Raw genomic sequence first — 7,329 nt, 5'->3', positions numbered from 1 at the left:
ATCACCACCGATAAAAGAAACACCTCATGCAACAAAACAATAAATATTTGAGTAGATCCCAAATTAAGTGGAGGGTTGCATGCCACTCTAAGCCTAAAAACAAGCATGGTTATCCAACTATGTGTAGGAAAAATGGACATTATTGATGGATTGATTAATGGCACAGAAGGTGAGTATAAGAATTTCACAAAAACAATAAACAAAACAATACTCTAGGTTCATTTTGCAAACCCTATTATTGGGTGAAAGGACAAGGATGCATATTTTATCACATTATCACAGAGCCTTGAGCCCTTTAAAACGTACCTTGCCAAGCTCCTCTATTTCAAGTTTCAACATTTGCATTTGACCTACCACCCATCTTGCAACCATGGCTCTTTGCAATTGGTGAGTAACTCCTAAACATCTGCCTTTACGTTTCAACTCTTGCTGCTTTACACTTCCATTCTAAGTGTATCATCAATGGGAGCTAAATAGTTTTGTGGGTTATTTATTTTATTTAGTGTTATTGTGGCTGGCGTAATCACAACAATGGTGATAGCAATGATGATAATGACATCAAATGGGGTTGACTACCAAGAATGTCCTACTAATTTGGTGTATCCTTATAGGTCAACATGCTTTTTGCCGACAAAGTATTATGGCAAAGAGGTGTATGAATTTGGTTGTATTATGGTCAACAACAGTATAACAAGTGGAAACCTAGCACCCGAGTGGGATGTAGGAAATTCAACCTATTACGTGTGCTTGGCAAAAGCGGGAGCTAAATATCTATTCAGACACATTAGTCGAGAGTACAGGTGAGTGAAATTGCCATGTTTTCATTTTGGGGTGTTTCTGACACAACATACATATAAGATCTTGAAAGTTTATGCCAAAGAGGGAAAAAGGCCCATTATGTTATGTTGTACTAAAATTTCCTTGTTGTTACCTTCACAAGAAGTTTTGGACAAATTCTCACAATAATTCCCACATTGTGACTTACCTCAACATCATGAGCTTCTATGAGGGAGGCACTGCATATCTAGCTAGATACGATTGGGGGAAGGAGACCGTCGGCTCGGTGGGGGGGCTGGTGGTCCCCTACCCCCAATCTTACCTAGCTAGGTATGTGGTGCCTCTCGAGCAGAAGCTCATGATGTTATGCATCATATGAAAAACACTGAAAATTTCTAAATCTTCTTGTGTGCATTGGATGGAGAAAAACCATCCTTGATCATGAGCACTAATGCAGGTTTGCGGTATCACAATTCGACCATGTGCTCATCCAAAATGTAGACGCTCCAAGGGTTTTGCATTGAAGACAAGACGGAGAGGATGAATATTTCTTGGTGGAAGGCTATTGGCCAATAAGCGAACTCACTTTATTTAGATTTTCCAAAGCTGAAGTTGTTGTTTTGCCTTGTCCTTGGCTTTTACATGCAAGGTGTAAAGCATACTACATTGTAGATTTTGAGGACCCTTCTGTGGGCTTCACCGCATACATTGAGGATGACATTGCATACTTCAAACGATCTATCATCTCCAATGCAAATCCTTTTGTGCTTTTGTGGAGCAGCACAGCTACCACCTTCTCCTCCCAACAAGCTATTGAAATGCCCACCATCTAGTCATCCATCACTCCTGTAAGGCTCCTGATAATCCATCCCATGCTTGGGTTTCCATTTGGCTTTGCAATTGAGCTTGTGATTGGAATCCACAGCACTCTCTTTGATCCAAGAACGTCTCTTCATCTGCACTAGCTTGTTTCCTACTCGATTGAAATGGAATTGTGTGTGTGTGTGCGCGCAGGTGTACACATGTGGGCAGAGGCGCGTGTGTTTTAGGCCTCATGCATGGTAGCTTCCACCAATGGAGATTTGACTGGGCCTAGGCCTATTTCTCGAAGAACACCCAAGCATAGTCTCAAGACTTCCATGAATGCCCAACAAATGAACGTTCTCAATAGAAAGAAAAGAAAATCTCATGGCTGATGCAAAAAACTTTGATTTACTTTTTTTTTGTGTGCAAAACTCACAATTGTGAGTGGATAGTATTAAGAACAGTAGAAATATACACCAACCTCGAGCTCAGATTGAGCCTTGAGGGTCAAAGGATTAGAAGTTCTCTGCTTGACAGAGAAACCAGAACTACTCCTAGACTTTACTTATTACAAGATGTCATCATGATATGTATTGTTCTAGACCAGTCCTCTGAGGCTTGTTTGCCTCCGATCATGTGGATCGTCACTCTGCTCTCTTGTATGATTTCACAAAGCTTGCCATTGCCAGATCCCCCTCAAACACCCAGCGATTCCTTGGTTGCCAAACATGGTGAAAGAAGTAGTACCTGATTATTTGTATGCAGATAACCAAAGCAGGACTTTCCAACCTGTTACTACCAAAGAACAAATCAGTTTTGAAGAACTTAATTTGCCATGTCCTTTGAAGCCACTTGCATATTTTCCCAGCCATGCCACTGATTGCCTGGAATCCCATGAAAAGGTGGGCTAGGTCTTCACTAGCTATTCTGCACCCCGAGCACCGACCGGACCCGATTCCTCTTTCTTGTATATTTACGTTCGTCGACAGAGCACCCCACATCACTTTTCACAGAAATATCTTCATATACTAAGGCCACCTTGGCTCGCAGATGCTCTCCATGACTCCCTCCCACCGTTTTTTCATCCAGTGCCTCTTCCATAATTTGTTGAGGGGGCTACACCAATTAGCCTCGTACATTAATGCATGGTAAATGCCTTTAGAATGTGGTTTCCAAAAGAGGCTACTCCCGGGCCATCTCCAAGCATCCCATTCAAAGTTGGATTCACAAATTGGCATCGTCACTTTCTCAAGCTCTTTCATCACCCTGCAGACTAGTAAGATCTCAAAGGCATTCAATTGAAATTGGATGGCTAAAGAGTCAGCAGTTTTCCAACACTTCCTGTTGCCATCCCGGAATTTCTCTAGTCAAGCGAGCCCCTTATTATTCACATTTGTGGACATTTCTATCCAAAAGGGGCTTTGCGGCGGCCCCAATAATCTAGAAAGCCACGGGGACCAATGCAAAATGGACTTCTTAAAGTATCTGGTTGCTTCCCCCCATTCCAAAACCTCAGCTGCTCTTTTGCACATCCTCATTAGCTCCCCTGAGAGTCCACCAGATCTAACATAATACCACTTTGAGGCGAGAAGTTTGTCATGCATCACAGCCCCCTTCCACTTTCCCCCTTTTAATCCCAGTTTTACTGCATCAAGCATTTCCTTGGTCATGATAGCCCAAGCTTGGTCCTGTTTAGCCAATGAGACCATACATTTGGCACAAAGAGCCTCAGCATGGGATACAAGGTTAAGAATGTCGAGCCCTCCTTGGTCTAGCAGCCGAGCAACTACCTCCATCTAACCCAGTGCCATGGCCGGGAGGTTTTCGTGTTGTTCTTCCAAAGAAACCTTTTCACTGGTTTTAAGAATTCTTTCCAGTTACACTTAGCTATCTTGAGCACGGGGCTGAGGAAAGCAATGTACGGGATCATAAAAGCATTAATTACTCTAATCCGGATTTGGAAGGGGAGGAGAATAAACTCCCATCTCCTCAAATTTTTAGCTTATTTTTTCAAGGACCCATTGAAATATTTGCTTGTGGGTTACATCCACCCCTACGGGGGCTCCCAGGTGTCTGAATACACTCCCTTTTGAGATAATCTCTCCTGTCCAGACTGAAGGGTCAAAAGAGTCGTTCTCTGACAGGGAGATAAGCCTTGACTTCTCTATATTGCACTTGGATCTCGAGGCCACGACAAATGTTTTCACAATCTCCAGAGCTCTCCTTACAACTTGAGGGCACGCCTTCAAGAATAGGAGCCAATCATATGCGAACATTTTGCCCAGTAGCTGGTCGTGGCCCGGTAATGCCAGACCTTGAATCTCTCCTCATATAGCACTGGCTTCGAGCATTGTAATGAGAGGATGCGACCCAATCGCGAAGAGCAAGGGAGCCAGGGGACATCCTTGCTTTATAGACCTTTTAACCTCCAAAGAGCCCACAATTTTGTCATTAAATAGGAGCTCTGATTGGCTGCCAATGCCTAGTGTGTCTATGAGGCGACAAAGGTGAGGCTCAAAGCCCAAAGCTCCCATGACCTCTTCTATATAGGACCATTCTATTCTATCATAGGCTTTGTCGAGGTCTAGGTGCAGCAAGATGCACTCTTGCTTGGAGAAGGATGCATACTCTATTCCTACCTTTTTGCTGCCAAGATATTGTCATATATAGATCTCCCTTTAATGAATCCGTGTTGAAGGGGAGAGATGATCCAACTTAGGAGGGGGGCAAGTCTGAGAGCTATCGCCTTGGCAATAGTTTTGTATGCTACTTACATGATCGTAATGGGACGCCAATGTTTAAGTTGAGAGCAGCAGATGTGTTTGGGGATGGGCTTGATAAGCCCTCTCTTAACACTTGCATCCGATGACTCTTCGAAAAAAACTTGATTGGCCATCCGTGTGACTGGGACCTTGAGATCATCCCAAAATTCCTTGAAGAATTCAGCCGTCAGTCCATCCCAACCGGGGGACTTTTCATTGCCAAGAGCTTTTAGTTCCACTGAACATTCCTCCTTAGAGAAGGCCTTTTCCATGGAGTTGGCTTCCTCCTGGGGAACCTTATTTTCAACACTCCCAAGTAAAGACGCTCGGGCTTCTTCCACTTCTTGAGATTGGGTCTCTGGTTGGCCAATAATTTGGCTGAGATAATTGAGCATAAGTCCAACCATCTCATCTTGGTTTTGAATTGTATTTCCTTTCTCATCATCGAGCACTTGCATGCAGCCTCGACTCTTCCTCACTTTCAGAGCCCTAAAAAAATGTGCTTGGTTAGAAGGCTCTAGTTGAAGGAAAGTTTTCCTAGAGAGTAATCTTGCCTTCTTGATTTCCTCCAGCTATTTGTTGGCCAGGTGAGATTTATCTTCAAGCCATCACTTGTGCTCATCCTCGGTAGCCAATTCAATAGCCTTCTTAAAGGCTAATTGCACTACCTCCTCTGTGAGATGTTTGACGTGTGCCTCATTCGCTTTTTTAACTCGAGGACCCAAAGTTTTGATAGCTTTTTGAACACTCCAAACAAATATATTCCAAGCACTAGGTTTATTTATCCCCACATCTTTCTTTAGCTTTCCCAATGCTTTCTTTCTTTGAACAGGTGTGTCCCTGTAACTAGAAGCTTTTTCTCCCCTCTCGGGAATTTCCCTCCCCCTTTATCTTTCTTGACTTGTAAGTGTAATGGCATGTGATCGGAGAGGCTTTTTGTTGAGATTACCTTCATCTCTAGCGTTGATGAGATCCAGTCGGCTTGATGAGAGCAGTAGAATTTGTCCAGTCGAGAGGTAGTGCAGGCATATTGAAGGCTTGTGTAGGTGAATCCAGGAATGTTGTTCCATGGGCCCACTTCCCACAAGTTAATCATAGCCCCAGTTCTCACATAAGCTCAGCCATTTAGACTTTTTTGAGCCAGCCAGTATATTGGCAGAGCCTATTCTGTCCTTGCTTCTCGACCATATTGAAATCTCTAACCATCAACCACTCCCCTTTGATCGGAGTATCCCTGAGCTGCATCCACAATTTAGCTCTATCCTTTGCGTTGCAAGGACCATAAACATTTACTATGGTGATAGGTTGATTGTCCCATCTGATTCTAACCCCACGGACTCGTCCGGAGGGGTGGCTTAGCAATATCTTTGGCTCCAAATCTCTGTCAGCAATGAACAAGACACCACTGAAACCGTCACTTCCTTCCCCACAAAATATAATTTTTTTTCCTACAGCCTGTTTTCTCTTGCTACGAGCATCCAAATGGTGCTCTTGGATGGCCCAGAAATTGTTTGTTCAATGACAGTGCACAGAGCACTGACGCCGCTAGGTCTTTTTCCACCTGCATCTTTCTTTGTTTTAGTTCCTCCTTTTTCAGATTTGTAAGAGAGCTTTGACCGCTATCATCGGCGCTCGACTTTGCAACGTCGACAGCCTTCAGAGTGTCGGGCTGCTCTTTTCCTGCCACTGCTTCGACGTAGGACGGCTTAGAGGAGCTCATCATGGTGGGGTGAAAGGCCTCACCGACACTCCCTTCTATTCAAAACTTAACCCAAATTACAGAAACTAGGAAATGAAAGCATGTAATGGTTCAAAACATATAATGATGTTTCCTAGGATATTTCTTTTGAAAATTATAGGTCTTCAGGCCTAGGAATCTCTCTCTCTCTCTCTCTCTCTCTCTCTCTCTCTCTCTCTCTCTCTCTTCCACCACCACCCCAAACAGTGACAAACACACACACACACACACACACACACACACACAAACTTATTTGCAATAGTTATATTGATCTATGTGCAACTTCCAAGCATCAAAACCAAAAGTTGAAACCATAAAAAGAGAAGAGAACTCTACAAAGACTCTACACAGGCCTACATCACTCACTACCTAGAGGATCTATACTATTATAGAAGGGGGACGAAGAGATCAGGGATCCCCTCCCCCTCCCCAAGAAATTGAGTTTGTCTAGTGTGACGTGGCAACCCAGTGACACAGGCAAACAATGTGCAGAACACAAAGAGCATGAGATATTGTTCGCACACGTGAGAGAGAGAGAGAGTCGAAGGCAGTTGGCCATACTAGGGCATATAAATTCTCTAAGTAGGGAGTAAATTTCATGCCCAAAGAGGCCTTTCATGGGTCCACCAAACACATGCCACATGACTTCAAATGGAGGCTTACTTATAGTGCTGGTAGTATTAGGATTTAAAGGCTATCTAAGCCCGGGAAGACCATTGGAAACCACTCAAAGAAGAGGTTGCTCGTCTAACTTCCAAAAAAAAGATTGGGATGGCCTCCAAAGAAGAACGCAAAAGGTGAATGGAAGCTAAAGCCAATGTGGCCGAGCAGCAGCTTGAGGAGGTCACAAGGGCGAGATTGATATTCAATGAGACCTTCCTTCAGCCAGAGGCCGCTAATCAAGCACACTGCTTTAGGGCCTTGAAAATCAAGAAAAGTCAGGGCTCCGTCCACTTGCTCACAAATGAGAATGGGAATGTTATTCAAGACCAAGATAAATGTCTAGGATGATGTTTGATCATCTAAGCTAAATCATTGGCCAACGAGAGACCTGCTCTCAAGAAGTGGATGAAGCCAGAGAAACCTTTCTCGAGAGTGTCAATAGGAAAATTCCCCAACCTGAAGCCAATCATCTTGAGATGGCTTTTTCTTAAGATGAGTGCTCGCTTGTGTTGTAAGCTCTTGGCCAGGAGAAGTACACTAGTTGCGATGGTTTGACCATTAAGTTCTTCAGGGAGTTCTGGGATG

The 7,329-nt window shown here is 43.8% G+C and overlaps 1 pseudogene; it reads left to right on the top strand.

Moving 5' to 3' along the window:
• The first annotated feature begins 370 nt into the window (after window positions 1–370).
• On the top strand, window positions 371–1,610 carry LOC147434293 (uncharacterized; annotated as a pseudogene).
• The last annotated feature ends 5,719 nt before the right edge of the window (window positions 1,611–7,329 follow it).

The sequence above is a fragment of the Adiantum capillus-veneris genome, chromosome 19, assembly GCF_014529385.1.
Source record: "Adiantum capillus-veneris isolate H3 chromosome 19, ASM1452938v2, whole genome shotgun sequence".
Taxonomy (NCBI): domain Eukaryota; kingdom Viridiplantae; phylum Streptophyta; class Polypodiopsida; order Polypodiales; family Pteridaceae; genus Adiantum; species Adiantum capillus-veneris.
Note: the sequence above shows the minus strand (reverse complement) of the source record. Positions and strands in the feature narration are given on the sequence as shown.